The following is a 21,501-nucleotide window of genomic DNA, read 5'->3' as shown; positions in this document are numbered from 1 at the left end:
CAAGGAATTCAAACTAGCAGTTATAAATAGGTCCCAAAAACAAAAGGAAATCACAATCAAAGAAGGAAAGGAAGGTATGATGAAAATGTCCCGTCAAATAGGGAATAACATAACAATAAAGAGAGAACAATTATCAAAAAGAACCGAATAGAAGTTCTGGAGCTGAAAAGTGCAATAATGGAAGTGAACAATTCACTCAAGGAGAGCGACAGCAGTTGAGCTACCAGGGAAAGATTGAGCAGTCTTGAAGACGGAGAGAAATCATTATAATCTGAAGAAAGAGAGGAAAACAAATGAGGAAAATGAACTGAGCTGCACAGAAATACGGGACACTCCTAAGAACTCCAACAGAGATGCATGAATGTGCCAGAACACAGACAGAAAGGAGAAAAAATATTCAGAGATACCGCCTGAAAGAAGCTCAACGAATTCCAAGCAGGATAAAGGGGAAGAGATACACAGACACATCATAGTAAAAATGCTGAAAGCCAGAGGCAAGGAGAAATTCTTGAAAACAACAAGAGAAAAGGACCCATCACTTATGAGGACAAGTCAATCAGATTAGAGCCGATTTCTCAGGAGGCCAGAAGGAAGTGGGATACTATTTTCAACATGTTCAACGTCCAGGAACCTCAAATCCAGTAAACACTTTTTAAAAATGAGAGCAACGTTACTGAATTTGTTCCTTAGTTCTAACAGTTGTGGTTTATTTTTTGTTTTTTGTTTTTGCTTTTCTTGTCAGAGTCTTCAGGATCTTCTATGTCATCTGGACTTGGAGGATATGATGGCTAAGTAAAATAAACCAGACACAGAAAGACAAATACTACATGCTCTCGCTTACCTATGCAATCTAAAATAGACCCATAGAAGCAATGGTTGCCAGGGTTTGGGGCAGGGACAAATGGTCAGGCAGGGTCAAAGGTACAAAGTTACTATTGTGCAAGATGAATATTTCTGGAGATCTACTCTACAGCATAGTACCTTTAGCTGATGATACTGTCTTGTATACTTAAAACTGCTAAGAGATGATCTCATGTTAAGTGTTCTTACCACTGATGATGATAATATAATAACAACTGCACCAAAAAAACAAAGGGAGTGGGAGGAAACTTTGGGAGGTGAAGGCTACATCTATGACCTTGATGCAGTGATGGCATACATCTGCATACACACTCAAGTTGTACACGAGATACGTACAGCTTTACCTATCAATCATACCTCAATAAAAAGTACCGCTTTGGTACCACTAATCACAAGTGTAATTTTTCTATTTCGGGGTATGATTATTATTCTCTTATGATTTGGCATAAACTCCTTGAAATCAGGGAACTGCTTTTTATTGTATCCACAGGCACCCAACACACTGTCTAGATAGTAAGTGGAGCTTGGTGAGTCACAGTTAAATGAATAGAGTCTCTCTTCCTGTGTTTCTTACATAGACATAGACATAGACATAGACATAGACATAGACATAGACATAGACACACACACACATACACTGTTACCATCATCCTTATGCAGATCAGTGTGCAATGCCCAGGCAGCCACCCTGAGCTGGATTAGGAGGTGGAGGAGCACCAGGAGTTTTGCTAGATGGCAGCTCTGAGCTTCTGTAGTAAGGTGAAGCAGCATCATTCTCGGCAGGGCTAAGAAGCTTTCTGAGTCTACGGTAGAGGCTGAGACCTTTGTGCCTTCACACACTCAGTGTCCCCTTGTTACTGCTGATGGCGGGTCCTCAGAATGCTCATCACCAAGTGCAGTGATTCCCTCCCAGACCTTGGACTACAGTGCTCTCTCCGCAAAATAATAGAGCACACTATTTTCTTAGCAGAAAAGCGAGACCAGAAATCAGGCTTTTTGTTGTTTGTCCCCTCTTGATGTGTTTTCTCTCCTTTTACTCACTTCTGTGTTTCTTCTTTGAGTCACTCAACCCAACCCTGCTAACTCCAACCAACTACTACAACACCTGTGCCTGTATTTCACTTGCGATGTAGGGATCTACCGGAGGAGGGCTGGATCCAACTACTGTACTATATATTTTCTGTTCTCTCTTCTGAATCCGTAGGCTTCCAGACTTCAAGAAAAGTACTCCACTGGTCCACAAAAGGAGAATGCTTCAGGTGAGGCTGCCACTCTCAACCACAGCATGACGCAAACCAGTGCTGCCTCATAAGAACCAAAGAGAGCAAAGGCCTGAGAAATCTTAATGCAGATACTCATCTCAATATCACAACTGTCTCCTCTTAGGGACATGAAGTTGTTGTCCGGTTTGGTTTGCTTTTGGCCTCCATCATCTGGGGCGATTTCATTGCACTTGCAGACGTGGCTAGCCTTCCATCCAAACCTCTCTGCTTCCCCCACTTCATTACTGCTTCATTACTGTACCACAGCTCTCTCCTATGCTCTAAATGTACTGATTGGTTTTTCACCTGGCAAGGATATAAAAGCAATCTGTTACCCTGAAACGTCAAGATATGCAAGAGAAACGACCTAAAACCTGTAGCAGAAACACAATGGCTGTGCAACAATAGTGAAGACACAGCAAATAAAACAGTGAATAAAATGTTATTTGAAAATTGTCTAGAGTTTCACACTTAGGGAAAATGACTCAATGTGGTGTACTCCCTTCCAGGCTTCTTTCTATGCATCTTTTGAATTATGAGACTGGAGTGGGGAGGTCATCTACATTCTTTCATCTGTTGCTTTGTTTCCTAACTTTATACCATAAACTACTGTCCATCACGATAACAACGATGAGGATACTGATGCTCACATCCACAGGTACAGACCTTGATCCAGACCAGATATCCACTTAGTGATGCACCTATACCGACTTATCACCCCATAGTGTTTCCTGCACTGAAGAGACATCCTGTTCACTCCATACACAGATCCCGCATAATCAGATTAAGCTGCTGCACACGTTCACCTGCTTTTTGAGCCACAGGACATTTGACACCGAGGTGCATCGCAGGTCAGGGCCAAATCCCATGTCTCTTTATGTACAACTCCAACTCCGCCCTTGCTGCCTGGTGGCTTTGGGTAAGTTACCTCACCTCTCAACCTCGACGTGACTCAGTTTCTTGGTCTGTAAAAAAAGGAATGTTAACTTTAAAAATACCTCCCAGTATTGTAGTGATGATGTAGTATTGATGACTTTGAAAATTGTATCTGTAGATAAAGGGCTAAAAACAATGCCAGGCCTAGAGTAAGCCTCCTCAAGTGTGAGCATCTATTCCTAAGTCTCTCTAGTTCTGCTTTCTACTGGTGCCCATTATCGTTCCCTCCTGTTTGCACCAACTTCTCTCCTCCTGCCCCACAGACACCTTCACCTCACCCTCTCCCTTTCCCTCCCCACTGCCCCTTTCCTCAGACTCTCCACAAACACTGTTTACCACCTCCTCATGATTGAGCTCAGAAAATATGAATGCATCGGCCTTTTGTTAAATCAATAATGAATGCTAGTGGAAGAGAAAAATCAACACAATGAAAGTGGCCATATGAAAACTCCATGAGAAATGAAGTATTACCGATGACGAGCTGACTAGCAACAGCAGTGTCATGTCGTTCCCAGATTCAAATGTGACCAATCTGGCACAGGAGAACTGGACTCCAGAGAACTAATGGCAATAAAAGAAGCCACGTGAGGAGGTTCTTTGGCCTTTAAGTTTCTCTCCCTGAAAGGATTACGCCAACTCTTGGACTCATGTTCTATCCTTATCCAGTGACCACTCACTTTTCCAACCATCACACAAAATGTCTGAACAGGTCATTTGGTCTAATTTCCTCGAGAGGTTTCCATTCAGACTGTCCATAGGAGCACACGATGATGAAGTCCAGCCCTGCATTCAGGCATCACAATAGCCCATAAGGAGAGCTGAATACTCATCATGCTCATAAAAATACGTCCTCCCTTGTGGCCCCCCTCCCCCAGACTTGATTCTCGAGTCCCTGAGGAGCTGACGTGATAGTGCCAAGTCCGGCCGGTGAGTCAAAGGTAGTCTTGCCACCATCTGTCCAGAACATGCTTCGGGGAAATGTGGAGAAAAAAAACAGGAACAGCAGCAGCTAGAACTGACTGGCAGCTCACCACATGCTGGGCACTGTCCTGACAACCTTGCTTGTCTTAACAGAGTCAGTGCTCTAAGCCACCCCGAGAACTATCTAGTGTTTCCTTGTTGCTAAATGAAATGGGGCACACCGACGTTAAGCAGCCTGCTCAGTGTTGCCCAGCTCTAAGTGCTGGAGGCACAGGTCTGAAGGCTTTGTGGAAGACCCACTGTGCCACGTAGTTCTTCAATCCATGTCAACCTCCAATGGCCACTGGAAAATATTTAGAGTAAGAGCTAACATCTAACACAAACTGGTTTTGTAGCATGGAACTGTGCAGTAAACAGAAATGTGATTTCAACAGCAATCACTTAGATGGAAGCTCGACAGGACTGGATTCAGGGTACTGTATGGAAACAGTACTCTCAGCCTCCCTAGTACAGCACCCAGCATGTCAGGCTCCTAGCTGAAGGTCCTGGGTTTGTGCATCAGCGAAGGCATCAAACTGTTGTCACTTCTCCACCTTCACAATGGAGAGAGAGGCCAGGTGGCAGGACAAACAGGACCATTCCCCTGCCCCAGTAGTTCCCAGACAAGCTGTCCACATAAGTCAGAAACCAGAAACTTTTAAAAAATGCACACGCTGTGATCCACACCCAGCGAATCTCGTTTAGTGTGGCCACAATGGTGCCCTAGAATCTGTGATTTTTAACTCTGCCTAGGAAACTGTCAAGAACTTTATTAAATCCCTTTGGCAGCAAGCCGGTCTCCAATGGAGTGACTCTTTCCCGACAGACATGCACATGAGAAGACCAGCCTGAAAGCACGCAGGAAGACAGGACTTAAGGAACACAGCATGAGAGTCAAACCCAGGGCAGGGCAGTGGATTTTCTGAGAAGACATCACGCTCCCACTGGCCTTTCTCCCTGAAGGCTTCACTATTGATCTCAAATCTATTCCCTTCATGGCCGGCCGGTGGGAGTGGTGACAGGAGATGACATTTTGATCCCATGATGGCACAGACTTTTCTAGGGGACCATGTAACTCATATGATGTGAGGTCATGTGATCTCTTATCCCCATCTCCTCTCAGCCTTAGGTTTGTTCTTGCACCCACATTCCAGTCCACATCAGCCTGGAACAACCAGAACTTGGGGCAAACGTCTTCCCTTCACCTGCCGGAAACCTGCCCCTGACCTTCAGAGATCGTGTCCCTCTTCTTTCAACTGTACTTCTGTGGTCTCATCTGCTGTCCCAAACAGGACAGTAGCTTAAAGCCCTAGCCTAGCCCCTCACTCTGCTGTCCCTACGTGGGAAAGCCTTCTCATCAATGAGGAGAACCCCAGTCCCAGGAGCTAAGAGCCATAACTACCATCAAACCATCCTGGGCACTGACATGCCATGGCACTGGTGACCCTGAAACAAACCTTTACCTCACAGCCCAGCTGTCCCTGAAACATTTTCTTATCACAGTAAGCAAACAGAAGAGGAAGGGGCCCGGAATCCTTACTGGGCAGTACTGTGCCCTACCCCACACTGCCATGCTATTTCCCCTGACCAAAGCCAGGCAAGGACCGCAACATTCTTATCCTTTGGCTGTGAATAAGAGGTTTTGGGGGGTACCTGCATAAAATCACCTTCCTGTGGTTTAAAACCACGGAATACTTCATATCTAAACGAAAACACTGGTGCATTTTGAAAATTTCAGAGGGCATTTTGATTGTTGAAATGATGAAAGGGAGGTACTGGCATTTAGGAAGGGAAAGTTGTAGGGATGCAAACCTTTTCTGCAGAGACTTCAAAACACTGGATTTACCGTAAGTGGAACTTCCTTGTAAATGAGGGAAACGTGCATGTTGTTCCACCTGGAAACAAACCCAAAACCCTGGACTATTTTGGAAAACAATCAGCTCAGGGAGGATTCTTGGCTTTGAGTCTGCGACCACATGCCCGTATCACTTGATATCTGTGGCTGTGCATGGAGGAAGGAGAATGAGGGGAATGCAATTGTATGGACCTGATGGATCTTCTCCAGGATATGCTGGGAAATATCAGGATAAGCGGGAGATGTTCATAACGTGAACATCTGCCAGGAGTGGCTGAACAAAATGAGCTTAACCACTGCCGCTTTGTCTCCATGTCTGTCTCCCTCACCAGACTCTTACTCCTTCTTAGAAGGTTGGAAACATGCCCAGTTCATCTTGGTGTCCTCAGGGCAAAGGACCTGACACTTGGCAGAAGACCAGTCCACGCTCGTGGAATTGAAGTAAACTGGGAATGGCTGGACCCGGTGTCATAATGATGAACCATATGACACAATCATGTCCAGGCTGAACCATGTCAGGCTGCAGAGGGTGGGAGGGAAGTGCCACAGATCTTGGACTTAGGAGCCATGCAACAGGGTAAGTCCAGCCTACAGTACTGATCTCCCTTCTGTCCCTCAGGGGTCCTAGATTTAACCAGTTACAACAATTCTAACCATAAAGGTCTAACGCAGAAAAAGAGATAACTTTACTGCTTAAGTTTTTGCATGAACCTTGTTTTTAGCTGGCCCAAGGCCCAAATTCAGGCACAGCACGCTCTGGTCAGGAAGCAGAAGCTGACCTGAAAGTCTTCCAGGCTGAGGCAGTGTCGGGCTAGTCAGAGCACACACACACATACACACACACACACACACACACACACACACAGGAAGTCTAACCCCAGTGGGCACACGGGATACTCCTGAAACAGAGTTTACAACTGTTAGGGAGCCCAGAGCCAGACATACAGGGATCAGGCAACACAGCTCACCAGGGCCCCGCTGTGGCCTCCCACTCTGGGACCTTCCCCTTTAGGACTTCCTGTCCAGTCGGAATATTCATTTGAGCTCTTGGTTTCAGAGGGCTGTCTGGAGGCAGTCAGCTCCAAAAGTTTGTTCTGTCCATAACACCAGTTCACCCTCTTTCTGAGGGCGGAGGTCATGTAGAGGTATTGTGGCTACAAATCCCAAGAGCTGGGGCTGGGCCTGCTGTCCCACAGTCTGCACTCTGGCAGGTGTGGCTGTAGGTGCAGCAGCCAGTCTGCATTCAAAGCGCTCACAGCAGCTTGGAAGGACTGTACTGCGAGTATTTCTTTAAAAAAAAATAGCAAGTTTCGAGGAACCATCTGGGCAAACAGAGGACATTAAATGTCTTTGCTTCCTTCCCTTGAGTCTCCCCAGGTGCCAGGCTTGTGTGTTCTCCACGGTTACAAAATCAGTGTGTACAATTCTGAAATTGAACCTTTATATTTCTTTACTCATCCCCTACTCTCCTCCAAACTTTTTGTATGGAGGGGCTGTTATCAAAAGGGACAAAAGGGGGATGCCTGGGTGGCTCAGCGATTGAGCGTCTGCCTTTAGTTCAGGTCGTGATCTTGGAGTCCTGGGATCGAGGCCCACATAGGGCTCCCTGCATGGAGCCTGCCTATGTCTCTGCCTCTCTCTCTCTCTCTGTGTGTGTGATTTACATGAATAAGTAAATTTTTAAAATCTTTAAAAAACAAACCAACAAAAAAAAACCAAAAGGGACAAAAGTATTTCCGTAGAAAAACCTACTACATAACGATAAAGTCTCATGATCATCAGGAATTGGTCAGGATGAAATTCTGACTTTTCAAAATTTTCAGCATGGATTTCCATCGCCTCCTGTTCCTTTTGTCTCTCTCATTTACGCAGCCACCAGGCTACAATAGGTGGTTCCCTGGCTGGGAGCAGCTGCATTGAATAGTGGCCCTGCCTCACACCTTCAATCAATTTTCTCATACATCCAGACGCCAACAGCCACAATGTCAGAAGCCATTTTGAAATCCTCCCTTTTCCCCTCTCACTGAAAGTTTATCGAAACTCAGAGCAGTAGCCTGACACTTACCAGGTGACCATACAAGGGCCAGAGGACATCCTTGTTGGAATGCTGGGAGGGGCAGCCACAGCAGCAATAAGCAAGCTGAAGAGAAGGCTGGAGTGCTCCCGCGCGCCCCCCCCCCCCCCCCCGTCTTTGCCTCTAGTTTATGGAAAGCTCTTTCTGGCTCAGGGAACTGATTAGATTCGTTTTCTCCCACTTGGGAGGAGAGAACAAGTTGAACTTTCAACATTTTTGGCTGACCCAAAGTTCATCTTTGGGAAGGTTTGTATCCTTCTTCCTGGCCTTGAGAAAATAAAGACCCAAGTCATATGGTGGCTACACTTGTTCCCTCATATCATCCAGCATGGCTAAAGCAGCCAAGGCACACTGTGTGCTAACAGCCCTGGAGTTGGCTCTTTTGTTTTTACATTCTTTAACATTTCCTTCTCAGAACAGCTCAGCTGCTGTTTCATACCATGGGTACATCTATAGTCACCAAGGCACCAAAGGCTTATCATCTCTATCACATCATCCTTCCCTTACTCAAAGAAGTCTTTGACCATATTCTAGCGAGTCAAGGTCTTCTTGCTAGTGTGTCCCATGGCTGCCACTACTGTTTCAGATGTCCCAAGACCACCCTTGCTTTTGGTGAATCCCCAGAAGGACCCAAAGGACTCAGCATACAGTCATCTTCAAGGCTAAGATTTATTACACCAGAGGACCCAGGGGAAAAAGTGCCCTGGGTAACATCTGGAGGAAATCAGGGCAAGCTTCCACGAGTCCTTTTCCCAGTAGAGTCACATTACTTGGGCCTCCAGCAAGAAATCACAACAGCTCATGTGAAATGTTACCTACCAGGGAAGCTCATGACTAACACAGTGTCTGAGGGCTGTTTTGGGGGCTGGTCACATAGGCACTCTCTGCCTAGCATGTACCGAGATTTCAGATTCCCAGAAGGAAAGCAGGTGTTTAGCATGAAACATACTGTTTGGAAAGTTCAGGAAGAATAAGCATCCTGCTCAGGTAGGGAATGGTGGGAAACTTTCTGAAATTCAAGTTCCTGGCTTCAAAGAGAGGGCCAACATGCTGATCTTTGCAAGGACAGTAGAGTCAGGCCTGCTACGTTAACTCTTCTCTGCACAACAACCAACAGCAAAGCCTCAAAATACATAACCAAGTCAGACAGCACTGAAGGATAAATGAACAAATCTACAAAAGATAGCTGTAGAGTTTAACACTCTCTCAGTAATATACAGAAGGAACAGAAAGAAAATTAGCAACATGTGGGTGAACTGAACAGCACCATGCACTACCTGGATGGAAGTGGCAAGTATAGAACCCTTCACATAACAACAGCAGAATATACATTCCTTTCAGTGCATATGGGAGTTTCCCCAAGGTACACTGCATCCTGGGTCATAAAACACATATTACGAGTTATAAAATTGTTGAAATCAGAGAGAATGCTGTCTGAGCAAAAGAGAAAAACTACAAATACGTAAGAAAAAGTTAAGACGAAAATCACCAAACACAAGGAAATTATACCATATGCTTCTAAATAATCCATGGCACAAAGGGCAAGTCTCAAGGGAAATTGGAAAATGGTTTGGATACTAACCCTTTATCAGATGACTCGAATGGAAATGAAAATACAACATATCCGAATTTGCAGGATGCAGCTACAACAGTGTTTAACAGTACATGTACAGCATCAAGTGTGTGTATTAAAAAGAATAAAGGATCCAAATCAATAATGAAAGCTTCCACCCTAAGAAACTAGAAAAAATAAAAATAAACTCAAAGCAAGCAAATAAGGGAAATAGACATTAGAGCAGATATCAGGAAAAGAACAGAGATATCGATGACACCAAAAGCTGGGGGGCGCCTGGGGGGCTCAGTAGGTTAAGCATCTGCCTTTGGCTCAGGTCATGATCCCAGGGTCGTACTCCCTGCTCAGCGGGGAATCTGCTTCTCCCTCTCCCCTCCGTGCTACTCGTGCTCTCTCTCTCTCATGCTCATTCTCTCTCTCTCAAATAAATAAATAAAATCTTTTTTTTTAACTCCAAAAGTTGGTTCTTTGAAAAGGTCAATGAAATTCATTAATTTCTATCCATACGGACGCAAAAAGAAACATAAGTTAAGCAAAGACACAACTTACCAATATTAGAAAAGAAAAAGGTTACAGGCTCCACAGAAATTAACAGGATTCTAGGTCTCAACCGATACCAAAAGAATGGGATTGTCCCCTGCATATTTTCAGACCATAATGCTTTGAAACTGGAACTCAATCACAAGAAGTTTGGAAGAAACTCAAACACGTGGAGGTTAAAGAGCATCCTGCTAAAAGAAGAATGGGTCAACCAGGAAATTAGAGAAGAATTAAAAAGATTCATGGAAACTAATGAGAATGAAGACACAACCCTTCAAAATCTCTGGGATACAGCAAAAGCAGTCCTAAGAGGGAAATACATCGCAATACAAGCATCCCTCAAAAAATTGGAAGACACTCAAATACACAAGCTAACCTCGCACCTAAAGGAACTGGAGAAAGAACAGCAAATAAAACCTACACCCAGCAGAAGAAGAGAGTTAATAAAGATTCCAGCAGAACTCAATGAAATAGAGACCAGAAGAACTGTAGAACAGATCAATAAAACCAGGAGTTGGTTCTTTGAAAGAATTAATAAGATAGATAAACCATTAGCCAGCTTTATTAAACACAAAAGAGAAAAGACTCGAATGAATAAAATCACGAATGAAAAAGGAGAGATCACAACCAATACCAAGGAAATAGAAACGATTTTAAAAACATATTAGGAGTAGCTATATGCCAATAAATTAGGTAATTCCAATCTAGAAATGGATGCACTTGTGGAAAACCACCAACACCCAAACCGGAAAGGCAAGAAATAGAAAACCTGAACAGGCCAATAACCAGGGAGGAAATTGAAGCAGTCACCACAAACCTGCCAAGACACAAAAGTCCAGGGCCAGATGGCTTCCCAGGGGAATCTATCAAACATTTAAAGAAGAAACAATACCTATTCTACTAAAGGTGTTCCAAAAGATAGAAAGGGACGGAATACTTCCAAACTCATTTTATGAGGCCAGCATCACCTTCATTCCAAAACCAAAGACCCCACCAAAAAGGAGAATTATAGACCAATATCCCTGATGAACATAGATGCAAAAATTCTCAACAAGATACTAGCCAATAGGATCCAACTGTACATTAAGAAGATCATTCACCAGGACCAAGCGGGATTTATCCCTGGGATGCAAGACTGGTTCAACACTCGTAAAACAATCAATGTGATTCATCATATCAGCAAGAGAAAAAACAAGAACCACATGACCCTTTCAATAGATGCAGAGAAAGCATTTGACAAAATACAGCATCCATTCCTGATCAAAACTCTTCAGAGTGTGTGTCCTTCTCCGATTGACTTATTTCACTCACCATAATACCCTCGAGTTCAACATTATATGGTCTCATTCATTTGGGGAATATAAAAAACAGTGAAAGGGAATAAAGGGGAAAGGAGAAAAGTGAGTGGGAAACATCAGAAAGGGAGACAGAACATGAGAGACTCCTAACTCTGGGAAAGGACCTAGGGGTGGTGGAAGGGGATGTGGGCGAGGGGGTGGGGGTGACTGGGTGACGGGCACTGAGGGGGGCACTTGATGGGATGAGCACCGGGTGTTATTCTATATGTTGCCAAATTGAACACCAATAAAAAAAAAATTATAAAAAAAAAACCTCTTCAGAGTGTAGGGATAGAGGGAACAGTCCTCAGCATCTTAAAAGCCACCTACGAAAAGCCAACAGCAAATATCATTCTCAATGGGGAAACACTGGGGCCTTTCCCCTAAGATCAGGAACACGACAGGGATGTCGACTCTCACCACTGCTATTCAACGTAGTACTAGAAGTCCTAGCCTCAGCAATCAGACAACAAAAAGAAATAAAAGGCATCCAAATTGGCAAAGAAGAAGTCAAACTCTCCCTCTTCGCAGATGACATGACACTATACGGAGAAAACCCAAAGGATTCCACTCCAAGATTGCTAGAACTCATACAGAAATTCGGCAGTGTGGCAGGATACAAAATCAATGCCCAGAAATCAGTGGCATTTCTATACACTAACAATGAGACTGAAGGAAGAGAATTTAAGGAATCAATCCCATTTACGATTGCACCCAAAAGCATAAGATACCTAGGAATAAACCTAACCAAAGACGGGAAGGATCCATACCCTAAAAACTACAGAACAGTTCTGAAAGAAATTGAGGATAACACAAAGAGATGGAAAAATATTCCATTCTCATGGATCGGGAGAATTAATATTGTGAAAATGTCTATGCTACCCAGGGCAATTTACACATTCAGTGCAATCCCTATCAAAATATCATGGACTTTTCTTCAGAACGTTGGCACAAATCATCTTAAGATTTGTGTGGAATCAGAAAGGACCCCGAAGAGCCAGGGGAATATTGAAAAAGAAAACCAGAGGTGGGGGCATCACAATGCCGGATTTCAAGTTGTACTACACAGTTGTGGTCATCAAGACAGTGTGGTACTGGCACAAAAACAGACACATAGATCAATGGAACAGAATAGAGAACCCAGAAATGGCCCCTCAACCCTTTGGTCAAGTAATATTCGACAAAACAGGAAAGACTATCCACTAGCTAAAGGACAGTCTCTTGGGGATTCCTGGGTGGCTCAGTGGTTTAGTGTCTGCCTTCGGCCTGGGGCATGATCCTAGAGACCCGGATCAAGTCCAACATTGGGCTCCCTGCATGGGGCCTACTTCTCTCTCTGCCTGTGTCTCTGCCTGCCTCTGTCTGTTTCTCAAGAATAAATAAATAAAATCTTTAAAAAAATTATTTTTTTAAAAAAGGACAATCTCTTCAATAAATGGTGCTGGGACAATTGGACAGCCACGTGCAGAAGAATGAAACCAGACCATTCTCTTACACCATACACAAAGATAAATTCAAAATGGACGAAAGATCTAAATGTGAGACAAGATTTCATCAAAATCCTAGAAGACATGGGACACCTGAGTGGCTGAGCAGTTAAAGTGCCTGCCTTCAGCCCAGGGCGTGATCCTGGAGTCCCGGGATCGAGTCCCACGTCAGGCTCCCTGCATGGAGCCTGCTACTTCCTCTGCCTGTGTCTCTGCCTCTCTCTCTCATGAATAAATAAATAAAATATTTAAAAAAACAAAAAAAAATCCTAGAGGACAACACAGGCAACACCCTTTATGAACTCGGCCACAGCAACTTCTTGCAAGATACATCCAGGAAGGCAAGGGAAACAAAAGCAAAAATGAACTACTGGGACTTCATCAAGACAAAAAGCTTCTGCACAGCAAAAGAAACAGTCAACAAAACTAAAAGACAACCTACAGAATGGGAGAAGATATTTGCAAATGACCTATCAGATAAAGGGCTAGTATCCAAGACCTATAAAGACCTTATTAAACTCAACAGCAAAGAAACAAACAATCCAATCATGAAATGGGCAAAAGACCTGAACAGAGATCTCACCGAGGAAGACATAGACATGGCCAACAAGCACATGAGAAAATGCTCCGCATCCCTGGCCATCAGGGAAATACAAATCAAAACCACAATGAGATACCACCTCACACCAGTGAGAATGGGGAAAATTCACAAGACAGGAAACAACAAATGTTGGAGAGGATGGGGAGAAAGGGGAACACTCTTGCACCGGTGGTGGGAATGTGAACTGGTGCAGCCACTCTGGAAATCTGTGTGGAGGTTCCTCAAAGAGTTAAAAATAGATCTCCCCTATGACCCAGCAATTGCACTGCTGGGGATTTACCCCAAAGATACAGATGCAATGAAGCGCCGGGACACCTGCACCCTATGTTTCTAGCAGCAATGTCCACAATCGCCAAACTGTGGAAGGAGCCTCGGTGTCCATCGAAAGATGAATGGATAAAGAAGATGTGGTTTATGTATACAATGGAATATTACTCAGCTATTAGAAACGACAAATACCCACCATTTGTTTCAACGTGGATGGAACTGGAGGGTATTACGCTGAGTGAAATGAGTCAACTGGAGAAGGACACACATTATATGGTCTCATTCATTTGGGGAATATAAATAATAGTGAAAGGGAATAGAAGGGAAGGGAGAAGAAATGGGTAGGAAATATCAGAAAGGGAGACAGAACATAAAGACTCCGAACTCCGGGAAACGAACTAGGGGTGATGGAAGGGGAGGAGGGCGGGGTGTGGGGGTGAATGGGTGACAGGCACTGAGGGGGGCTCTTGACAGGATGAGCACTGGGTGTTGTTATTCTGTATGTTGGCAAATTGAGCACCAATAAAAACTAAATTTATTATTAAAAAAAAGACAATTTACAAATTAAAAAAAATAAAGCTCAACCAAAAACCAAAGAACAAAAAAATCACCCGGATAATCTGAAAAACACATTATTTACTTTTTTTTTTAATTTAAACACATTCAAGAATGAAATTCCAGGCCGTGATTTTCTTTGGAAAATCGTACCAGACATTTAAGAAGAACTAACAGCAATTCTACATAACCCCCTCAAGGAAATAGAAGAGAGGGAACATTTCTCAAATCATTTTATCAGATTAGCATTACCCTGATACCAAAATCAGAGAGAGTACGAAAATCACATTCAATAATATATAAAAAAATAATAATAATACAATTTGACCCAATTGGGCTTATCCTGGAACTGCAAAGGCAGTGTAGTATTTAACAATCAGTTAATAGGGCTGCCTGGGTGGCTCAGTCGGTTAAGCGTCCAACTCTTGGTTTTGGCTCAGGTCATGATGATCTCAGCGTCCTGGGATGGAGCCCCATGTTGGGCTCCATGCTCAGCGGGGAGTATGCTTGTCCCTCTCCCTCTGCTTCCTTCCCCCAACCCTCAGCTCACACTCACACACACACACACACCCACTCTCTCTCTTTCTCTTAAGTATAAGTAAATCTTTTAAAAAATAATTAGTAAATCATAGTAGTAATTATTAGTAAATAATTAGTAAATCATATAAAAAAAGAACATGATCACATCAATTCATGCAGAGAAAGCATCTGACAAAATTCAACAGCCATTCACGAAAAACGCACTTAGCAAACCGGGAACAGAAGGGAGCTTTCTTAACCTGGATATAAAGCATCTTACAAAAATACCTACACCCTCCATCCTTCTTAATGGAGAAGGACAGTGTGCTTTCTTCCAAAGACCAGGAATGAGGCTAACATATCCACTCTCCCCTCTGTTATTCAATATTTGCTGGAAGGCCTAGCCATTGCAGAAAGGAAAGAAAAAAGAAAAATCAAGAAGGAGGAAATAAAATTATTCCAATTCAGAGGTGACATGATTATGTACAGAAATAATCCCATGAAATTAAAAAAGAACCTCCTAGAACTAATAATGAATTCAACGTTGTAACAGCATACAAGCTCAACACAAAATGTCAAGCAAATTTCTACATGCTAGCAATGAGCGATTACATAACAAAACAAAAAGCCGAAACTACACATACCATACCATATTTACAACAGCCTCCTCCCCTCAAGCCTAGCAAAACACACACAGGATCCGTATGCCTTAAACGACAAAAAGCTGAGGAAAGAAGTCTAAGAAGACCTAAATAAATGGAAACACATACTGTGTTCATGGGTCGATAAAGTCAGTATCATTTAGATGTGATGGAAGGGGAGGAGGGTGGGGGGTGGGGGTGAATGGGTGACAGGCACTGAGGGGGGCACTTGACAGGATGAGCACTGGGTGTTATTCTGTATGTTGGCAAGTTGACCACCAATAAAAAAAATTTATTTAAAAAAAAAAAATAAATAAAATAAAATAAAGAAAAAAAATAAATTTGATTTAAAGATTAAAACGGAAGTCCCTGGTTGGCTCAGTCCATTAAACATTCAACTCTTGGTTCCACCCCAGTCATGACCTCCTGGATCATGACATTGAGACTCTGCATCAGGCTCCTTGCTCTTGCCCTTCGCCCCAAATCAAATAAATAAATATTTTTTTGAAAATAATAAAATGAAACAGACATCTTTAAAATTGATCCCTGGTTGTAGGTAAGTTCTCAAAGATCTGGTCCCTGGCACTAATCTAGTAAGTCAAAAGGAGAAATAAAACTCTTGCCAATTTTTTCTATTTCAAGTGGCTATACAACCAAAAGATTGTAGAAGCCAACAAAGCTGCCACAGCATGGATTTTTCCCATCTTGCTCTGTGGAGGCTAATGAGCCCCAGCAGTTAAGGAGGAGTTGAAGACATTAGCCTCCTGAACGTTGGCTTACCAACAACTGAGATCCACCATACACTTCACCCAGGTGGTAACATTCTTCAGTCCTTCTTCCTCCAGGAAGACTGGGCTTCAGATATAGGTGCATACACAGCGGCTTTGTCATTCCCATCACCTTAGAAGATTCCAATCATGCTCTAGGATTGACAGTCTTCACCAGCTTCTAAAATCTTCTTCACAAGAGAGTCAATTCTGTGGTGGAGGAATAAGGAGTTTCTTTTGGGGCAAGAAAATATTTTCCTTTAGTGAAGAAAACAATGGGGAGGCTAAAGTGGCCTTTCCCTCCAAATTTGTGTGGGACATAGAGTTAGGATTTATGCTCTTGCCTTGGACCTGAGGGCCCTGGTCCAAGTTGCATCATCAGACACCTCCTCTATGTATCCATGGGCAAAGCCTTCCAACTCTATGCCACCACAGAAGCTCCTTGATAGAGGACTCCTGTGTTCTGCCATTGGTCTTTAGCTCCCCCTTGGCATACACCTAAACACTTAAATACAAAGTGTCACCATTGACACCTACAAATGCATTCTTGTGATTATTTGACTTGGAAGGCAATGCAGCCATAGTTGCTTCTCAGAGTGTCTCTAAGTCAGTACTCTTTTTGCAATAGTATTAGAGAACTACACACCCCATACTGGCATATTCAACAACAGAACTGAACAGATCTAAAAGGAGAGAAGCAAAGATTCTTGGATTGGTGCAACACTAGGCAACCAACAGCAGCAGCAGTACATCATACAGGAGTGGGGTGAGGTAGAAGGATGGTGAAAGAGATAATAGTCCAAAGAATCAGAGAGGAGCAGCACAGGTAACTAAGAAGAGAGGTTGATTAATAGAGCCTAAAATTGACCCTAAACAAAACAACAATAACTATAGGTCAGAAACTATATTCCATGCAAGAGGGAGAAAAATCGATCCTTGGTTGCTAATAAGATGCTACCACTGGGACTTTGGTAAATTATTCCAATAGTCTATAAGGCCAGCTGCTTTTGGATAATAAGGTATATAGTAAAACCAGATTACTAATTCCATGTGGTCTATAAAACAATTTTCTTGCTCGGAACTAGTGAGCAAGATAGCATTACATTGTATAAAACATTCAGTAAGATCAGAGATGATAGTGTATTGAGGAGCATGACAGGGAGTGAAAGAAAAACCAAGTGCAGAGTAAGTATTTGTACCAGGCGGGATATATCCCAAACTCTATGAAGATGTAAGGAGTCAAATATAATCAGCTGACTGACATACTATGTTGAATTTAGAACCTCTTTTAAAGACACTCATATTGATAATATTCTCCTGTTTCATTTATGTTTTCCCTCTTTGGTAAAGACTCTTCAGAGAGCCAATCAGAATTACAAATCTTTTCTGAGTAAAAGGTAAATTTCTCAAGTTCTGCCTACCATCTCTGAAATCCAGGTGTCTTTCAGAATCCTTTGTTTAAAGTTGCCAGTACATGCACAATTTATGAATCAGGCTAGTTTCTGTTTTTCTGCAGCTACTTTCTACTTTTTATCATAATAGGATTTCCCCTACTGAGAGTTAGGACATTTGCAAAACCAAGTATTAGAACTAAGTTGGTTATTAACATGAGAAACAAAGCCAATCATAAGAAGCTTTAAATTTATATGATAGAAAGAAAAATGATAGAAAATGATTATTAGAAAATGTAAGATTTGCAATGAAAATTGTCTCTACATCCAGATGCCAGTTCTCTTTCCCTTAACATGGATATAAAAAAGCTAATGAGGCTGTGAATTCAACTTACCATTCTAAGTTGGGAACCTACTGTTAAAAACTTACAACTTGTTGTTCAACTACCTCAGTCCTATAACTGAAAGAGAAACTTTGAGCATGATTATGGAAGTTTCAAGGTGGATCTTTTTTTAAAAAAAGATTTTATTTATTTATTCATGAGTGACATAGAGAGGCAAAGACACAGGCAGAAAGAGAAGCAGGCTGCCTGCGGGGACCCTGATATGGAACTCGATCCCAGGACCCCGGGATCACAACCTGAACCAAAGGCAGACGTTCAACCACTGAGCCACCCAGGTGTCCCTCAAAGTGGATCTTGAACTGATTGCTTACAGACTTAAAATGGTTATTTCTCATTACACTGTCTATACTTCAGTCCTTCAAATTTTCAGGCCCTTCCTACTACTGTTCCCCAGCAGCAACAACTTAGTCCCCCTTTCCCTACCTTCAAAGGGAACCTCATTCAGGACTACTGACTTTTTTTCTACAATTAGCTAACTTCTTGTCATTTTTGCTTAGAGTCTTTTTAGAAGAAATGGATCTTTTGGTTTAAAAGTCCCTATTAACTGCATCCCCAGGTGCATTACTTACCTCATCCCTTCTCTTCCCGGAGGTAATATGACTGTCATGAGTTTGGTATATTTTATAAGGTGATTATTTAATAAACTATTGAAACAGTGCTCTTGCAGGCTGAAAGATTCTCATCCCTGAATACTAACTGGAATTTTACTGTTTCAATCCCAATTAGGGCAGGTAATCAAGCCCAGATTCCCCACTGCACCTACCCCATATCTGTAGATGTCACTTACCTACTTCTCACACATGTGCTAAAGCCCGAAGCAGTTCAGGTCCTTGATTGCAACCAAGGTTAGCTTGCAGAAAACAAATTGATTGGAAGAAAAATTCAGTAGCTCCCAGAATCTACATAAAATTTAGAGAACCAGAGTCAGAAAATGGGTAGGAACCAAGGGAAGTCAGTCAGTCAGAACCCCATCTGGAATCACACCACAGGGACAGTCTTGGGTGGGTGCTGCTGGTGTCTCTACTCAACATTGAACAATATAAATGGCACCGTCACTGGATATCTAATGAAGTACATAATAGCATAATAAAGGGACAGGAAAAAAAAAGAATGGACCCAGGCAGCATCAGACAAGTACAGAAGCACACCCATGAACACATCCCACTGCTGTAGAAAGAGACAATAGGAAAGTGGGCTTTGACAGAGATAATGAATCAAAACCCCAACACTCATCACTCTTCTCAGAAGCTCAGGATTCCACAAGAGAGTTTGCTTAGGGTCAAATGCCTACAGTAAAGCTGCACATACTCAAACTACACTGACAATTTCCAGCATTATATCGAAAGCTACTGAAAACTGTGAACTTAGACTGAGCAGGTCCCAACTCATCATCCTCATGCATATCTGAAGAAATGGCCTCTAGGTATTTGTCTGATACTCTCTAAAGTACTGACCTTTAAAATTTGTATCACAATGCATGAAAAATATGCATATTGACATAATTCACTAGCCATACAAATATGGGGGGGTGTCCATGGGTATATTGTACATGCAGGCCACTCTGGTATTTTCTGTTTTATTTTACCTCATTTCTTTAAAATGCTGCTTATGATCCACAACATTAAACTCATGCCCCACTATGAATTACAAATCACAGTATGGAAAACACTAGTTTTTTTACCATAAAATTCCCGGTGACCAATAAATGCTGCTATAGAAGTACATGCCAATATATGTGAGAACCCTCATTTTGTCTTCACGAAATTCAGTGTTTTCAAGCACAAAAGACATCTTTGATATGAGCCACAGGGCTACAAAAATGTATAGTTGATGAAATATAAGTTCCATCTGCAAAGTTTCGCATTAAAATTCAGATACACGAAAAAAATTCAGATACACGGTTTAAAGATTACACTTGTCATGAAGAGCAGCGGGTGATGTATGAAATTGTTGAATCACTATATTGTACACCTGAAACTAAAATAACACTGTGTGTTAACTAATTGGGATTGAAATAAAACTTTAAAACAATTCAGATAACAGTGTCTGTTTTACATATGTCAGAAGTCACTTGGCACCGATGGGAACTCACCAGCAAAAGAGTAATCAGCTACATATGACTTCTTGAATAGTTGGCATCTTGTGGAGAGCTGTGCTTGGGCTGGAGTGCAGCTGAATGCCATACATTGTTGGATTGTAGCTAAGGGACCCCATTTCCCTACTGTGTTCCCATTTTATGAGGCAAGTGTGAGGTTTGCATTGCACAAGGTGGGTAATAAATTTGACCTTAAGCACCAAGCAGGTTAAACTTAGATGTCAGCATGTTAGGGGCATCAGGACAGAGAGAAAAAAAGTACCAAATGACATTTTTCAACCACAGAATTTTGAAGATTTGTCTTCATGTTCTTGCATGGCTGTATCCACTAAACCTAAACCATTCTATCACTCTTATTTTTTTAGATCTTATTTATTTATTCATGAGAGACACAGACAGAGGCAGGGACATAGGCAGAGGCAGAAGCAGATGCACAGAAGGGAGCCCAACGTGAGACTTGATCGCAGGACATGGGATCATGCCTGAGGAGAGGGCAGACCCTCAGCCACAGAGCAACCCAGGCGTCCCTCTATAAGTAATATTACCCAATTTTAATCACACACTCCCTCAACACTGAATGACCTTCTCTACACCAACTTCTACATCAGCCCTGCCACTGTCAAGACTACTACGGCTCTCGGCAGATAGGGCTTTCCCTGACACTTATTGAAAAAACTCAAGTATGCTTATGCAGTGTTTGCCTGATAAGTGGGAAGTACAATACATGGGGAGCATAATCACTATTACTAAACACCAAGGTGAGAGTAGCTTAATTCTGAAGGAAGAATAGCTACAGAACATTCTAAACCATACACAGACTGAACGACTACAGAAGCAAACTGAGAAATTATATACCAATCCACAGATTTAAATGTGCAGGAACAAAGCAAAAACTTACATATTAATGTGCTAATCAGGCAGACAGAGCAAATTCATTAAAGTACCACGGAAAACAGAGCCATAGAAAGAAATGCTTAATCACAGCACATGTAAAAATGTGATTAAAATGTTTTTTTTTCCTTTTTATGCTTCTATGTATTTATTCATGAAATACACAGAGAAGCAGAGACACAGTAAGGGGGAAGGACAACAGAAACATGCCCTGAGCCTAAGGCAGACACTCAGACGCTGAGCCAGCCAGGCTTCCCGGGACTATAATGTTTAATACCCATTTCTGTCTCAGGGCTTTCTCTGAGACACACCGTCCACTAAGGGTATGTCGGGGATGCATAGGAGTGATTGGGTGCTTGGAAAAACAGACGCTTCAAGCGTCATTTCTTCACGTCAGCAGATACCGTGTGGCGAGGCTCTGCATCACAGGCGGGAATGCCTCACCCCTGCCTGCACGCACACAATGCTGCGCGCACGCTCACCGC

The 21,501-nt window shown here is 42.6% G+C and overlaps 1 long non-coding RNA gene across 2 annotated transcripts in view; it reads right to left on the bottom strand.

Annotated features, from left to right (window-relative positions):
- The window catches only part of LOC140627191 (uncharacterized), a 139,313-nt gene extending 131,277 nt beyond the window's left edge, over positions 1-8,036 (bottom strand). For both annotated transcript variants that reach the window (XR_012026057.1, XR_012026058.1), the window contains exon 1: positions 7,940-8,036. This is a non-coding gene — a long non-coding RNA (uncharacterized lncRNA). The remainder of the gene's footprint in view (positions 1-7,939) is intronic.
- Between the last annotated feature and the right edge of the window lie 13,465 nt (positions 8,037-21,501).

Source organism: Canis lupus, chromosome X, assembly GCF_048164855.1.
Source record: "Canis lupus baileyi chromosome X, mCanLup2.hap1, whole genome shotgun sequence".
Lineage (NCBI taxonomy): Eukaryota > Metazoa > Chordata > Mammalia > Carnivora > Canidae > Canis > Canis lupus.
The sequence above is the reverse complement of the archived record's forward strand: the minus strand, read 5'-3'. Positions and strand labels throughout refer to the sequence as shown.